General features: G+C 42.2%; 1 protein-coding gene and 1 pseudogene across 2 annotated transcripts in view; one reads left to right on the forward strand and one right to left on the reverse strand.

Annotated features, from left to right (window-relative positions):
* PTPRG (protein tyrosine phosphatase receptor type G) overlaps window positions 1-16,538 on the forward strand; it is a 768,800-nt gene that overhangs the window by 41,278 nt on the left and 710,984 nt on the right. The gene's annotated exons all lie outside the window — the stretch shown is intronic.
* Window positions 5,435-6,424, reverse strand: LOC128055799 (60S ribosomal protein L23-like; annotated as a pseudogene).

Consider the following 16,538-nt stretch of genomic DNA (forward strand, 5'->3'; position numbering starts at 1 on the left):
TTCAGTCGTTGAGGCTGCTGGGCTCTAGAGCACAGGCTCAGTAGTTGTGGTGCAAGGGCTGAGTTTTCCTGTGGCACGCGGGATCTGCCCGGATCAGGGATCGAACCTGAGCCTCCCTCATTGGCAGGCGAATTCTTTACCACTGAACCGCGCGCGAAGCCCCCTAAGTGTTTGAATGCGTTTTACTGTTGTCTGTGCTCTTGAGCTGCTGCCTGGTGTATCTGTAGGTAGAGATGCTGTCTGATGATGTGCTGCTGTAGGTCTCTTTCCTCTTCACATTTAATGCTGCCACGTGAGCAGGGTGAAATGAGCTGTGGTGGGAATATTTACACGATGGTCATCAGCACATGCTACAGGGGAACACTCTATTGACATTTCAGCTGGAAAGGAAAGAAACTGACACGAAGTAGCTCCAGTGGATAGAAGAACGTATTGATGCCATACTGTAAGGGTATACCAGGTTCAGGCAAGGTTGGGTTCAAGTCCTCCACCCATGTATCAGGTCTCTCTTTTCCTTTTTAAACTACCCTTTTGGGGCAGTTCTTTTGATGTTGATAAATGGCCACCTTCAATCCCCCAAAATCCACAGACTTTGTTGACATAGTGCTCCATATTGCTTTTATTTTTTCTAACAACGACAACAAAATTTTGTCCATGCTGCTTGTCATGTGAGATCCTAGTTCCCAAGCCACTGCCCCCTGCATTAGAAGCATGGAGTCTTAACTACTGGACCACAGGGAGATCTCCTCTCTCTCTGTTTTTTAAATTAATTAATTTTTTTTATTGAAGGATAATTGCTTTATAGAATTTTGTTTTCTGTCAAACTCAACATGAATCAGCCATAGGTATACATATATCCTCTCCCTTTTGAACTTCCCTCCCATCTCTCTCCCCATCCCACCCCTCTAGGTTGATACAGAGCCCCTGTTTGAGTTTCCTGAGCCATACAGCGAATTCCCTTGGGCTGTTTATTTTACATATGGTAAGTAGTCATGTATGGATGTGAGAGTTGGACTGTGAAGAAAGCTGAGCGCTGAAGAATTGATGCTTTTGAACTGTGGTGTTGGAGAAGACTTTTGAGAGACCCTTGGACTGCAAGGAGATCCAACCAGTCCATTCTGAAGGAGATCAGTCCTGGGTGTTTGGAAGGAATGATGCTGAAGCTGAAACTCCAGTACTTTGGCCACCTCATGTGAAGAGTTGACTCATTGGAAAAGACTCTGATGCTGGGAGGGATTGGGGGCAGGAGGAGAAGGGGACGACCGAGGATGAGATGGCTGGATGGCATCACCAACTCGATGGACGTGAGTTTGAGTGAATTCCTGGAGATGGTGATGGACAGGGAGGCCTGGCGTGCTGCAGTTCATAGGGTCGCAAAGAGTCGGATATGACTGAGCGACTGAACTGAACTGAACGTAAGTTTCCATGGTACTCTTTCCATGCGTCTCACCCTCTCCTCCCCTCGCCGCATGTCCGTCAGTCTATTCTCTTTGTTTGTTTCTTCACTGCTGCCCTGTAAGGGAATTCTTTAGCACCGTTTTTCTAGATTCTGTATATGTTAGAATACTATATTTACCTTTCTTTTTCTGACTTACTTCTCTCTGTATAATAGGTTCTAGGTTCATCCACCTCATTAGAACTGACTGAAAGGTGTTCCTTTTTATGGCTGAGTAATAATCCATTGTGTATATATACTGCAGCTTCTTTATCCATTTGTCTGTTGATGGCCATCTGTGTTGCTTCTATGTTCTAGCTATTGTAAATAGTGCTGCAGTGAACAATGGATACATGTGTCTTTTTGAATCTTCTCCTCCATATTTTTACAGAGAAGAAATCTTCCTGAGCCTAGATACCATGTCTTACTCTTAATTATCAAGACCTGGGTCACATTTGGCTGGACTAATAACTGGACAGGCTCAGATAATGTCCTCACCACTGTGACTGAGGTAAAAGGTAACGCCCCTACCTTAGCCTGTTGGAATGGGTTTCCCTTAGAAAAGATGGGTCTTCACCAGTGGAAGAGAGAAGGAGCATTGAACAAGTGAAAGTTCTTCTTTGGACCCTGGAGTGACAGACATATCCTGAGTGAATGCCCCTGATAAAATTTCAGGGGTCTGGGCGTGGAATTTCTTATCCCTCCTTCCTTAGCACCTTTGCCAGGGAAACAGAAATGGTTTGGACAGCTGCGTGTGAAATACAAGCTTTGAGTAATGGGCAGTCCCTGGTAGGTTTTTATTTTTGTGTAAATCCTCCATCTACTTGACATGGGCCTCCTTTAAAGACTTATAAACACTGTCCTGAGAAAATGCCACATGAATTCAGAAGTCGGCTCAAGCTATGTTCTTTGGGATTCATTAAAGCTGAAATGCCTGGGGCCAAATTCTAGCCAGATGGATCAAACGTTGCACCAAATCTGAGGCTGTACAGAGTGAAGCACACTGACATGCTTGTTTTATAGGACTTTTCTTTGCTATGAAAGGGCAGCTCCACAAACTCTTCAAATCTTACATGACTTTGTTTTCAGGGGGTCTGAGAATGTAGCTGGACATTTTTGATTAGGAACTTCTCTCTCATGCTTCTCCTTAGAATTAAATTCCCCGTGAGTCAGCCTGTCAGTTCAGTCGCTCAGTTGTGTCCAACTCTTTGCAACCCCATGGACTGCAGCACACCAGGCTTCCCTGTCCATCACCAACTCCCAGAGCTTGCTCAAACTCATGTCCATTGAGTTGGTGATGCCGTTCAGCCATCTCATCCTCTGTCGTCCCATTCTTCTCCTACCTTTAATCTTTGCCTGCATCAGGGTCTTTTCCAGTGAGTCAGTTCTTTGCATCAGGTGGCCAAAGTATTGGAGTGTCAGTTTCAGCATCAGTCCTTCCAATGAATATTCAGGACTGATTTCCTTTAAGATGGACTGGTTTGATCTCTTTGCAGTCCCAGGGACTCTCAAGAGTCTTCTCCAACACCACAGTTCCAAAGCATCAATTCTTTGGTGCTCAGCTTTCTTTATGGTCCAGCTCTCAGTCAGTCAGTCAGTTCAGTCACTCAGTCATGTCTGATTCTTTGTGACCCCGTGAACCGCAGGATGTCCAGCTCTCATATCCATATATATTAGCCTAGAGGCAGACATTATTCCCCTTGATGAAGTCACATTTGAAGAGGGCCAACCTGGAAAGGAAGGGAAGAAAGAAGCTGGATTCTTGCTGATGTCTTTGAGCTGCTGAATCTACCTGAGGCCTGCCCTTCCAGTGGACTTTATGTGACATAATAAATTCTTCATTGTTAAATCAGTGCTGGTCAGGCTGAGAAGTTGACCAGGGAGAGGGCCTTAGTCCATTTGTAGACCCAGTGAACTGATGGTGATAAAGTAGGGCTCTAAGCACCCCCACCATCTTCCATGATGCTGGGCTGCGCTGTCAGTGATGGAGGGTTAGATGCTAAAAGAATGTCTTATACCTTTACCGTGATCCCTTGTTATTGGTTGCCTGGCTCTGTCTAGTGTTACCGAAATGATACTGCATTCTTTTGTTGAGAAGGATGAACTCTATGGGGAAGGGGGGCTTTGTCAGTTACACCCACCAAGGGGGAAGGAGGTTCAGAGTGAGAAGTGGGGAGCAACACTGTATGTTGGCCATGTGGTCAGATTCAGCCTGAACACGTTACTGAGGTCTTTGGCCTCTGTAGAGGGTTTCATATAGATTAATATAATGAAACTATGACCTTTTCCATTTATGACAATTATTCTTGAGGTTTATAAGCCTTCATGATGGAAAGAGCCTCACTCTTTACGAACCCATGGACTATAGTCCTCCAGGCTCCTCTGTCCATGGAGTTCTTCAGGCAAGAATACTGGAGTGGGTTGCCATTTCCTTCTCCAGGGGATCTTCCTGACCCAAGCATCAAACCCGGGTCTCCTGAATTGCAGGCAGATTCTTTACTGTCTGAGCCACTGCTGCCTCTATACCCAAGGAATGACTGAGTTGTGTTTAATGTAATCTAGAAAGTTTTAGGCTCTTGGAACAGTGCAAAACAGAAAGAGGTCCCTATCTGATCTTTACTGTGAAGGAAAATTGGCTGGAAGCGTCCCCACCATCTCTAAAACAGTTCAGATGTTTCTTGTTCCTTTTTCAAATAAGAAATAACATTGCATTTTATTTATTTATTTTAAAAAATACTTATTCATTTATTTGGCTGCACCAGGTCTTTGTTGCAGCATGCAAAACCTGGGCTCCCTGCATTGGGAATTCGGAGTCTTAGCCACTAGATTACCAGGAAAGTCCCTAACACTGCGTTTTAGAGAAAATGTTTTTTGTTATTTTTATCAGTTTATGTAGGTTATTCTCACAGTCTATTTCTAATTAGTTAAAAACTAAAGATAGTCCTTCTCCTTGTAATAATATAGGTAAGCCTGGTTATGCGCCGTGGATTTTCACATTTAAATGTTTTGTTCTGACCTGATGTGGAAATGCAGTGAGGTGTCCACTCCCATCTGTACTACCTGGTTTTGAATCCCGGTTCTGCCACCTGCTGGCTGTGGGAGCTTTGCAAATTGCTTAATTTCTTTTTGCCTCAGTTTCCTGATCCGTAAAATAAAAGCAATTATAGTGCTGACCTTGTAGGGGTGTGCAGATTAACAGTTTAATACATGAGCCCATTTAAAGTGCTTGGACCAGTGCCTGGGACACTGTCAGTGCTCTGTGTATTTGGTACTAGCCATCATCACAATAATGATAATAAAATCTGCAAGACTGCTGCTACTGGCTGTATCATCAGGTTTCGTTAAGAGATTTTGAAAGACCTGAATCACTTGGTAGATGTAGTGTCGCTCTTTCTTAGATTACGAGTGATTTATCGCTGGATATAAAAAATTGCCCTGGGAAACAGGCATGGGAGAAAGAGTCCCCATAGGGCAGGGATGCTGGTCCACAGCCAGCAGTCCTCATAGCAGATGGATAAAGAGATTATGTACTGTGTTTGCCTAGGATGGATTTGGCTGTACTCAGGGTGATGTAAGTACAGGAACTGATTGTTATTTAAGAGCTCAACACTAAAGCATGCAGCATTTAATAAAACAAACATTTGTCTGTTAAATGGCTGTTCCTTTCAAAGGTAGCTCATTCTCTCATTTTATTCACTTAAATGTTACTTATTCTCTTACTTTCTCATTCATTTTCTCTGGATGGCAAAAGCAGTATGAGTTTTTGAACATAAATCTTAGTCACCGTGTAATAGTTAAAACGTATGGGGTTGAGAGCTGACAAAACCTGGGTTCCAGGTCTGAAGACACATATTCTGCCATGATCTTGTGAGGACATTAGACAGCTTCTCCTGGGCTCAGTCTCCTCATCTGTAAAATGGGGATAACCTGTCCTCAGAACCTGATGTGCTCGTCAAATGGAATCCTGTATGTAAAGAGACTAGCGCAGTGCCTTCCTTGTTAATTTTTTTTTTTTGAGCAAATAATTTTTATTTAATTTTTTCCCCCAAATACACTGAAGAATCATTCAGTGCTGCAGGCATTTGATGGCAATCCTGGGCTGTAACTCTGCCCATTCCTTTTCAGCTGGTCCTGTGATGGCAGAACCAGTCATCTCACCTTTATTGTTTACTACGACCTCTGCGTTATCTTCAGAATAAAGGACCACACCGTCTTTTCTCTAGTCTGACCTCTGTTGTCCCATTACCACTGCTGGATGTACCTTCTTTCTGAGCTCTGGTTTGCCTTTCTTGAGCGTGACCATCACCATGTCACCCACACCAGCAGCAGGAAGTCTGTTCAGCGTCCCTTGATCCCCTTCACAGAGATAATACACAGATTTTGGCTTCTGTGTTGTCAGCACAATTGATCATGGCCCCAGCCGGAAGACAGAAAAGTGTTAGTTGCTCAGTTGTGTCCGACTCTTTGTGACACCATGGATGATAGCCCTCCAGGCTCCTCTGTCCATGAGATTTTCCAGGCAAGAGTACTGGAGTGGGTAGCCATTCCCTTCTCCAGGAGATCTTCCTGACCCAGAGGTCAAACCCAGGTCTCCTACATTGCAGGAAATTCTTTACCTGCAATGACAAACACTGGTCCACTGTCTTCTTTCTCACTGTCTTCAAGCTAAGAATTATTATATTTTTTTAATGGTTAGGAAAAAGTCAAAAGAATAATATCTTGTAACACAGGACAGGTTTACATAGTTAAAATTTCAGTGTCTGTAAATAACATCTCATTGGAACCGTCATGCCTGATCACTGACGTATCTTCCTTGGTTACTTTCAAGCTACAAAGGAATGAGTAGGTACAGTTGTGATGCGCAGCCAGAAAGTAAAAAATCTCTACGTGGCTCGAATTTGCAGATGCCTGCCATCTGAGCCACCAGGAAAGCCCCAAGGAAATTGGGAATTTTGCACCAGAGGACTCACCATGTCCTTGCTTTGACATCTTGAATGCCAGAAAGGGACAGAAAGTTTCCTTATCATTTAAAAATTTTATCTTTTCTGCCGCTTTATTTCAAACCACTGTCTTGCTACCAAATCAGCAAACTTAAAAGCTTTTCTGGTCGTTTTATGTACACTATGCCATATTTTGCTAAGTCTTTTGAGAAGGGAGCCTAGTTAGTGGGTAGAGAGCAGTGTTTCTTTCATATTTTTCTAGTTTGAAGCTGTTTTCCTCAAATCTGTGGGTGAATTACGGCAGGCATCCATAAACTCTGTCAAGAGCCAGGTAGAGGTTTTTGACTTTCTAGGTAGTGCAACGCAACTGTATCCACTCATTTCCTTTCTAGCTTGAAAGTAAGCAGGGAAGATATGTCAGTGATCAGGCATGACAGGGTTCCAATGAGATGTTATTTACAAACACTGAAGTTTGAATTCTGTAAACTTTTCCTGTGTTACAAGATGTTATTCTTTTGACTTTCTTAACCATTAAAAAAATATAAAAACCATTCTTAGCTTGAAGACTATGAGAAAGGAGACAGTGAATCAGTGTTTGTAGACTCTAACATTAAAGTTTTGATAAATCATTTTATAACGTATGCAGTGATGAGGGCTTTAGAGCTTGTCTGGCCAGCGTCTTGGAATCTGAAGCATCTTTCAGTAACATTCATGGTGATTCTGCAATTTGATCACTATTTTCTCCGATGGCCTTGGTCCAGAGTGAGGTGCCCGCCTGCTTCTGGTTCAGGGTACATGTGGCCTATTTGCAGTTAGGAAAGTTAGTGCTATGAGCCTGGGTAGCTGCTGGGGATGAATTGCTTGATTGCCTGCCTGAAAAGTTGTTAACTTCTCCACTGCTTTTGAAAGGAACTTCAGCTTTATGCATTCTCCAGCCTGTTTTGTTCCTTTTTTTTTTTTTTTCTTTCCCCCTCCTGTCTTCTCCACATTAAAGGTGCATTAGTGTATTCTCAGTGCAACACTTTAGAATTCTTGGAATGGGCAGTGAGCAGTTATATCCCATAATAGCAGGATAATCAATGGAAAGAGATAGATTGCCAGGTTGTAAATGATGTGAGAGAATTTGATGATATCAGCTTTGGGGGGAATGGGATCTTATTACTTGTTCTGAATTCTCTGGTTCCTGGAATTAATTTTTTTCTTTTTCTTTTGTATCTGTAATCATTTGATGGAACGGCCTTTGCTGTGAACCAGAGAATGACAAAGAACAGGTCAGCTGTCCTGCACACACTCTCCTTTTCTCTCTGTCTGCGCTTACCCTGTTATAATTTCAGATCTGGAATGTGGAATGCTGTTACTATAGCCATGGTCGGCACTGCAGAGTGGAATAGACTTAGGCTGTCAGAGTTGAAAGAACATTTATTCCTCCATATTCAAAAGTGAAGAAAATCACACCCTTCACACTAGGACACTCAAAAAATCTAGCAGCATTCTAGCAAATGCAGTTAACCAGCAATAGAAAGCGAAGGACTTTTTTTTTTTCCTCTCTCCCCGTTTTTAAGAGAAGTAGACTGTGTCTTTTACTTTTTGACTTAAAGCAGAGAGATTAAAAAAATGCTAAAAATATATATATTTTAAGGCCTAAACCAGAGGCATTTTGGAGTCTTTTCATCTAGCAAATCCAACTTCCCTCTTTAAAGCAGTGCATCAGGATTGCTTCAATATTTAGGTATTAATATTCCCTTGTGGCTCAGTCAGCTCTTTGAAAATGAATTTCTCGGCAGTGCTGTCACAATTAAGGAAGACATGCTGAGGTGAAAGGGAATTTGTGTGTTTCTTAGATTGGAAGGATGTGTTGAGTCAAATGAACATTTTTTCAAGGTTAAATTATCTATTTAAAACCCTCCCAATTACAGTGCCAGGTATAATCTTTGATGAGATTCAGGCAGAACAGATGACTTAATCTGTGGGAGAGAGATTCTCTTTGTAAGGAAGAAAGCTGTGAAATCATAATGAAGTGGACATTGTTTATGATCGGGGAAATAGTTGCATAGATTGAGCATGGTGTAGTCTCGGTAAACCATGCGCCATTATTGGATCACTGAAGGCCTCATAATACAAAGGTGGGGTGGGTTCTTTGTCCTGTTTTTTCTTTTTTTTTTTTCTTTTAAGAATTAGGAGATGATCATCGTCAGAAAAGCACCAGCAGTATACTGTGACCTGTATGCACTCTGACCCAAGGAACCAGGATGGTATATACAGTTTTGTTTAGAAGGTGGACTCATAACCTGGCTTTCTAGAACAATTATCCATGTCCTACTGGCTTTACCTCAAAAATAAGTCTGGCCAGAGCTCTCTATCTCGCTATGATATTGACTTGGTCTCGGCCACCATCCTGCCTAGGAGACAGCCTTCTAAGTGGTTGCCCTACTTCAGAAGCATCTTCTGTGACACATGATAAACCCAGATTCTCACCTTTGTTCCTGCTTTCTCGTACATCATCTTGTACTCATCCTCATCCACTCCCTTCCTCCCTTCTTCCAGTTTTGTGGCTAGGATGGTCCTAAAGTTCTGCCTCCTTCCTGTCTCTGCATCCTGACAGTTAAGTTGCCTGGGGTTGCCTTCATGGTGTAATACTTAAGTATAGACCTTGGAACCACACTTATAGGTTCAGATCCTGGTTGTGCTACTAACTAACCTGGATGAGTTACTGAAACCTTTGTCACAGCTTCCTCATCTTTAAGTTGGGTGTAACACTAATTCTACTTGAAATACTTAATAAAAATTCTACATAAGGTTGTTGTGAGGAATAAATGAGTTAAAATGTGGAAAGCACTTAGCCCATTGCTTTGCACTCAGTAAGACTGCATAAGAGTTAGATGATGATACCATTTTCTTGTACAGTCAGCGTCATAATTGTCTTCTCTACCCCTACGATTTTTTTGTGTTTGGTCCTTTCATGTATATCTCAGCACAAGTGTCCTTTCTGAGTGACCTTCCCTATTCACTTTCTGAAAGTGCTCATGCCTTCCATAGCCACCTTGCAGTCTACCCATTACAGTTAAAAAATTTTTTTTTCAACCATAGAAGAAAAGACAACCTATGGGATGGGAGAAAATATTTGCAAACAATGCAACTGTTAAGGGGTTAATTTGCAAAATATACAAACAGCTTACATAACTCAATATGGAAAAGCAAGCAGAGACTTGCCTGTTGGTGCAGTGAGTAAGAATCCGCCTGCCAGTGCAGGGGACATGGGTTCGCTCCTTGGTTCTGAATGATTCCATGTGCCACAGAGCAGCTAAGCCAGTGTGTCATGATTTTTGAGTCCACACTCTGGAACTCCCAAGCCACAACTGCTGAAGCCCACGTGCTCTAGAGTCTGCTCTGCAACAAGGCAAACCACTGCAATGAGAAGCTTGCATACCACAATGGAGAGTAGCCCTCCACTCCTTGCTCCATGTAACCAGAGAAAGCGGGAGCAACAGTGAAGACCCAGCATAGCCAAAAATAAATAAACAATTAAATAAAAAACAGAATTCTAGTTAAAAAATGGACAGAAGATCTCAGTAGACATTTCTCCAAAGAAGGATTAAAGGTGGTCAAGAGGCAGATGAAAAGATGCTCAACATCACTAGTTATTAGAGAAATGCATAGCAGCGGTCAGAATGTCTACAAACATTTGTTTATAGAATTTACTGTCTAGAAACAACAAATGCTGGAGAGAGGGTGGACAAAAGGGAACTCTCCTACACTGTTGGTGGGAAAGTAAATTGGTGCAAGCACTATGGAAAACAATGTAAAGGGTCTTTTAAAAACTAAAAACAGAGTTACCGTGTAATCCAGCAATCCCATTCCTGGGCATGTATCTGTAAAAGACAAAAACTCTCATCCAGAAAGACGCATACACCCCAGTGTTCATAGCCACACGGACGACTAAGACTTGGAAGCAACCTAAATGTCCATCAACAGAAGAATGGATACAGAAGAAATGGTACCTCTAAACAGTGGAATATTACTCAGCCATTAAAAGAATCAAATCTTGCCATTTGTAGCAGCGTGATGCACCCAGAGAATATCATACTGAGTGGAATGAGTCAGACAAAGACAAATACTGTGTGATAGCACTTAAATGTGGAATTGTAAAAGAATACAAATGCATTTACTTACAAAATGAATGGCCTCATAGACATAGAAAACAAACTTACGGTTACCAAAGGGAAGAGGGAGTCATGGGGGACATAGAGGATTAGCAGATAACACACTCTGTATAAAATAGATAAACAATGAGGATTTACTGTATAGCACTGGGAACGATATTCAATATGTTATAGTAACTTCAGTTGGAAAATCTGAAAAAGTATATAAGTTTGCTGTACACTTGAAACTAACACAATACTGTAAATTAATTGTGAAGTGAAGTTGCTCAGTTGTGTCCCACTCTTTGCGACCCCGTGGACTGTAGCCTGTCAGGCTCCTCTGTCCATGGGATTTTCCAGGCAAGAGTGCTGGAGTGGGTTGCCATTTCCTTCTCTAGGGGATCTTCCCATCCCAGGAATCGAACCCAGGTCTCCCACATTGCAGGCAGACGCTTTACCGTCTGAGCCACCAGCGAAGCCCCAAAATTAATTATACTATAATTAAAAAAAAAAAGGGCTTCCCTGGTAGTTCAGTGGTGAAGAGACACGGGTTCAACCTGTGATCCAGGAAGATCCCACGTGCTGTGCAGCAACTTAGCCCGTGAGTTACAGCTATTGAGCCTGTGCTCTCCAAAGCCCAGAAGCTGCAACTGCTGAAGCCTGAGTGCCTAGAGCCTTTGCTCTGCAACAAGGGAAGGCACCGCAATGAGAAGCCCACAGACTACAACTAGAGCGTAGCCCCTGTTCTCCATAACTAGAGCGTAGCCCCCACTCGCTAAAACTAGAGAAAAGGCCTTGCAGCAATGAAGACCCAGCATAGCCAAAAATAAATAAATACAAAATTAAAAAAAAAGAAATTGCAACGAATAAAACTTACCCCCTGCAAACCAGTTTGAATTTATTGCCAGCCTCATGCCCTGTCATCTCTGAATACTTGTATATATTTCCTAGATACAGGGATACTCTCTTGTAGTGCCACACTATGTCGATCACAACTGAGAAATTAACTTTGATACAGCATTGTCATTTAAATATCGGGCCTCATTCAAATGTGCCCAGATTCTCCCAATTAATAACAGAGCCATTTGAGATCATGTGTCAGCATCCTTTATTTCTGGAAGATTCCTCAGGCTTTCTTGGACTTTTGTGATCACTATTTTGAAGTTAACAAACCAATAGTTTTGTAGACTGTCCATCAATTTGGGTTTATCTGAGGACTCTTCACCAGTAAATTTGGTTTATGTGTCAGGGCAGAAATATCACTGAAATAATGCTGTGTTCCTTTCATCCAATCTTAATCAGGTGGCATGTGATTTCCTTATGTCCCTTTGCTGGTGATGATGATAAAGACAACATCTTCCAGCCTTCTCTGTTGTAAAGTTAACTCCCCCCTGCCTTTAAAGTCTTTATTAAATTTATTACAGAATTGCTTATGTTTTACATTTTGGTTCTTTCACTTCGAGGCTTGTGGGATCTGAGTTTCCTGACCAGAGAGTGAACCCATACCTCCTGCATTGGAAGGCAAAGCCCCAGCCACTGGACCACCAGAGAAGTCTCTTTCCCCCACTAGAAGGCCGTTCTCTTTTTAAACTTTCATACTGTTTTTTTATACAGCAGTTGGAAATCATGAATTTCTGTTTCACTTAATGGGTTATAATCTGTTACTATCCTTATTCTGATGCTCACAATCCCCCCACATTTAGGTAGTGGGTGTTGTTTCTAGCCAGTTCCTGTGTCCTTTTGACATGTGTTGCTATCATTATTTCAGTGCTTCCTTACTTTCTGGAACAAGAAGTTCTAGGTTTCTTTTGTTTGGCCAAGGTGTTGAGGAGCCATGGAGCTCTGATTCCTTTTAGAGGAGAATGAAATTGAGAAACCAAGAACTGGGCATTATATGGAAGTTCATTGCTCCTGAGATGTTACAGTTCCCAGACCCTCTTAGTGGACACAAATAGGGATTGTATAAGTCTGTGTATGTGGGGCTTCCCCCTTAGCACTAGTGGTAAAGAACCTGCCTGCCAATGCATCAGACATAAGAGATACGGGTTTGATCCTTGGGTCAGGAAGGGCATGGCAACCCACTCCAGTATTCTTGCCTGGAGAATCCCATGGACAGAGGAGCCTTGTGGGCTACAGTCCATAGGGTCACAAAGAGTCAGACATGACTGAAGCAATTTAGCATGCATGCACAGTAGTCTTTTCCATTCACACACACATTTCTATCTATGTATTACTGGGTTTTTATGTATTAGGAATCACAAGTTCACTACCTCCAATTCCATTTTGACACCACATGGTTCAATTTAGTTTTCTCCTTTCTGTAACTCCCCTTCTCTGGCAGTGAGAAACTCAGACTAACTTGAATATTGTTAGTTATTCAGTGACTTGCTCCCTCTGTTGGGCCACTGTTCCACACAAACATCCTTTTTAACTCTCAGATACCAATAGCCCATCCAAGTCCTTCACCCTACCCCTTTCGCTCACTCCCCTCTATCCTGCAGACCCAGAAGCCGCCTTCACTATATTTGGGCACCCCTTGTGAACAGATTGTGCTTTTATGGAAAGAAAATGGTAGCTCTATCTCCTGGCAGAGAGCAGCCCTGTGCCGAGGTACTCAGCTTGGCACATGGAGGATGTGGGCTGCATTTCACTACTCTAGACTGACCTTTGTCTTGTACATCGAGTATCCAAGTTTATGTGGCTCTTGATGAGTCTCCTGCTGGGCTACACTGGATTGATCGATGGTGGGCTCCTAACCCACTGCTGCTATTCTCAGAGATTCGCTGCTGTGTTGAACCAAGGAGATTTGAATATTGGAGGATGTTGGCTGTTTGAGAAAGGAGTTTACTGGTAGCTGACTTCTTGCCTTTGGCCCTGGAAGACAAGAAATTGGTTGGACAGACAAAAAAGAAAGTTGATGCAAAGAGAGAACATGGAGATGAAGGACTTTTGGAGGCTTCCTAGAGGAACTGAGTGCCTGATCTCGTTTGTGTCTGAGGCTAGCTGCATCCCTGTTTTGGTATTGAGCGACAGCCCCATGTTCTTACACTAAATTCACTCTTGAAGTTAAATTACCTCAATGCAAGTCTTAGGTCCAAGCCCCAAGTTAATGGAACTGCACAGACTGGCAAAGAACCTGGATGCAGGGGTGAACCATCCAGCCCACCATGAAGAGGTCAAATTGTTCGCCAAAGGAATAAGTGGGAGAGCTAGGAATCAAATGAGGTCTGTCCAATTAGGACGTCGGCATTTAATCACTTTTGTATTGCTTCTGGATATGAAAGTCAGGGACTTGATTTGCATGTGGGTTTATCAGTGTGTGCAGGCCGTTTAAAAGGGGATTCCTCTCCTTGCTCTCTCCTTCTCTGTTGTTTGTAGGAAGTTTACTTTCAAGAAGACAGTGTTAGTCAGATACAGACCTTCTTCCAAGAACCAGATGGCCTTCATTTCTTTCTTCCTGATTAGCTATAGAAAGCTAATTGTCCAACTGAGAGAGGCTTAATTTTACAGGCTTACAATGGGAGGCGTGCTTACCGATTACAGCTTTTCACCCCTCTCTTGCCTTCCTTGCCTGAGGCTCTGCTCCAGCAGGGAAACCTGAAGCTAGTGTTAACGAATTTTGGAAGTTGGATTTTTAGAAAGAATCATCACATACTGGATAGATATGAGAGCACTTCTCTTTAATTCTGTGGGTTAAAACCTGGCACGTGTTCTTCTGAGGTTGTCCATTCTGTATCTTCTTTCATTTGTCTCATTTTAAGTGGCTTCGACCGACGGCTGGAGTTTGTGAGGTGGTTTTCAGATAGTGTCTGCATGAATGTCCTGTAGAGAGAAGGTTGATTGTACTGGAGACCATATTAAGGAGTTGTAATATAAAAATTACACCAAATTATAAACATGCAGGGGCACATTATTATAACTAAATGCTAAGCTTACAAAGAGGCCAAGTGGTGCTTGGTAAATCTTATTATTTAGCGTGGTGGAAAAACTGTTTTCCATCAGTGGAAATATTATACTGAAACATTATGCCTTTTATGCAGAGTAAAGATAGTAGTGGCTGGAATGCAGGATCAGCCATGTGCTGTGTGAAAGATGACGGGCTTAGAAAAACTATTTGTATTTCTGGCAAATTGTCTTAACATAATCCTTATGCCTTTCTAATTTAAAATATGAAAGTTAAAGTTAATACTGAAGTTAATACATTAGGAAACTGGTAAAACAGTTAAGTCTCCCAAGCCTAGAATCTAGTGTGGGGTGTGTGTGTGTGTGTGTGCGTTGCTCACATAGGTATTGTAAATTCACATTGCATTCCCTTGTAAGGATTTGCCGTTTTTAATTAAGACTAAAACATGATGGGGTATTCTAAATGAGGCTTGATTATAATTGTAGATAGCAATTGAGCTTTTGGAAGCTGGTTTCTTTAACAGTTAAATAAAAATTGTCCTTTTTTGGATTGGTTTGTAGAAGTTCAGCAGTGGTTGTTTGGGGAGAAAAAAAGGAACACTTTTACAAAACTCTTCATTTCCGTTAAACTGAATCTCACAGTATATCCATCTTCTGTTAAGTGGGTTTGACTCTGAAAAAATTTTTCTGAGGGATTTTCTTGAGAATTGATTAAGTAAAAATTTTTGGCCCATAAAACTGTACTTTATGGGGATTTTCTGTTGTTGAATATGAAGAACTGTGACAGATATTTTCCAAGTGTTCTTCTCTGGATAGTTATTGATCCAGTGCAGTAATAAAGTGGCAGTTTTTTTTTTTTAAATTTTAAGATAAAGAGAATCTTTCACTATTCGTTGACCTTTCAGTTCAGTTCAGTTGCTCAGTCGTGTCCGACTCTTTGAGACCCCATGAATTGCAGCACGCCAGGCCTCCCTGTCCATCACCGTCTCCCGGAGTTCACTCAAACTCACGTCCATCGAGTTGGTGATGCCATCAAGCCATCTCATCCTCTGTCGTCCCCTTCTCCTCCTGCCCCCAATCCCTCCCAGCATCAGAGTCTTTTCCAATGAGTCAACTCTTCGCATGAGGTGGCCAAAGTACTGGAGTTTCAGCTTTAGCATCATTCCTTCCAAAGAAATCCCAGGGTTGATCTCCTTCCGAATGGACTGTTGGATCTCCTTGCAGTCCAAGGGACTCTCAAGAGTCTTCTCCAACACCACCGTTCAAAAGCATCAATTCTTCAGTGCTCAGCTTTCTTCACAGTCCAACTCTCACATCCATACATGACTATTGGAAAAACCATAGCCTTGACTAGACAGACCTTTGTTGGCAAAGTAATGTCTCTGCTTTTGACTGTGCTGTCTAGGTTGGTCATAACTTTCCTTCCAAGGAGTAAGCGTCTTTTAATTTCATGGCTGCAATCATCATCTGCAGTGATTTTGGAGCCTCCCGAAATAAAGTCTGACACTGTTTCCACTGTTTCCCCATCTATTTCCCATGAAGTGATGGGACCAGATGCCATGATCTTCGTTTTCTGAATGTTGAGTTTTAAACCAACCTTTTCACTCTCCACTTTCACTTTCATCAAGAGGCTTTTTAGTTCCTCTTCACTTTCTGCCATAAGGGTGGTGTCATCTGCATATCTGAGGTTATTGATATTTCTCCCGGCAATCTTGATTCCAGCTTGTGCTTCTTCCAGCCCAGCGTTTCTCCTGATGTACTCTGCATATAAGTTAAATAAGCAGGGTGAAATATACAGCCTTGACGTACTCCTTTTCCTATTTGGAACCAGTCTGTTGTTCCATGTCCAGTTCTAACTGTTGCTTCCTGACCTGCATATAGGTTTCTGAAGAGGCAGGTCAGGTGGTCTGGTATTCCCATCTCTTTCAGAATTTTCCACAGTTTATTGTGATCCACACAGTCAAAGGCTTTGGCATAGTCAATAAAGCAAAAGTAGATGTTTTTCTGGAACTCTCTTGCTTTTTCCATGATCCAGCGGATGTTGGCAATTTGATCTCTGTTTCGTCTGCCTTTTCTAAAACCAGCTTGAACATCTGGAAGTTCATGGTTCACATAACGCTG

Source organism: Budorcas taxicolor, chromosome 1 (genome assembly GCF_023091745.1).
Source record: "Budorcas taxicolor isolate Tak-1 chromosome 1, Takin1.1, whole genome shotgun sequence".
Classification (NCBI taxonomy): domain Eukaryota; kingdom Metazoa; phylum Chordata; class Mammalia; order Artiodactyla; family Bovidae; genus Budorcas; species Budorcas taxicolor.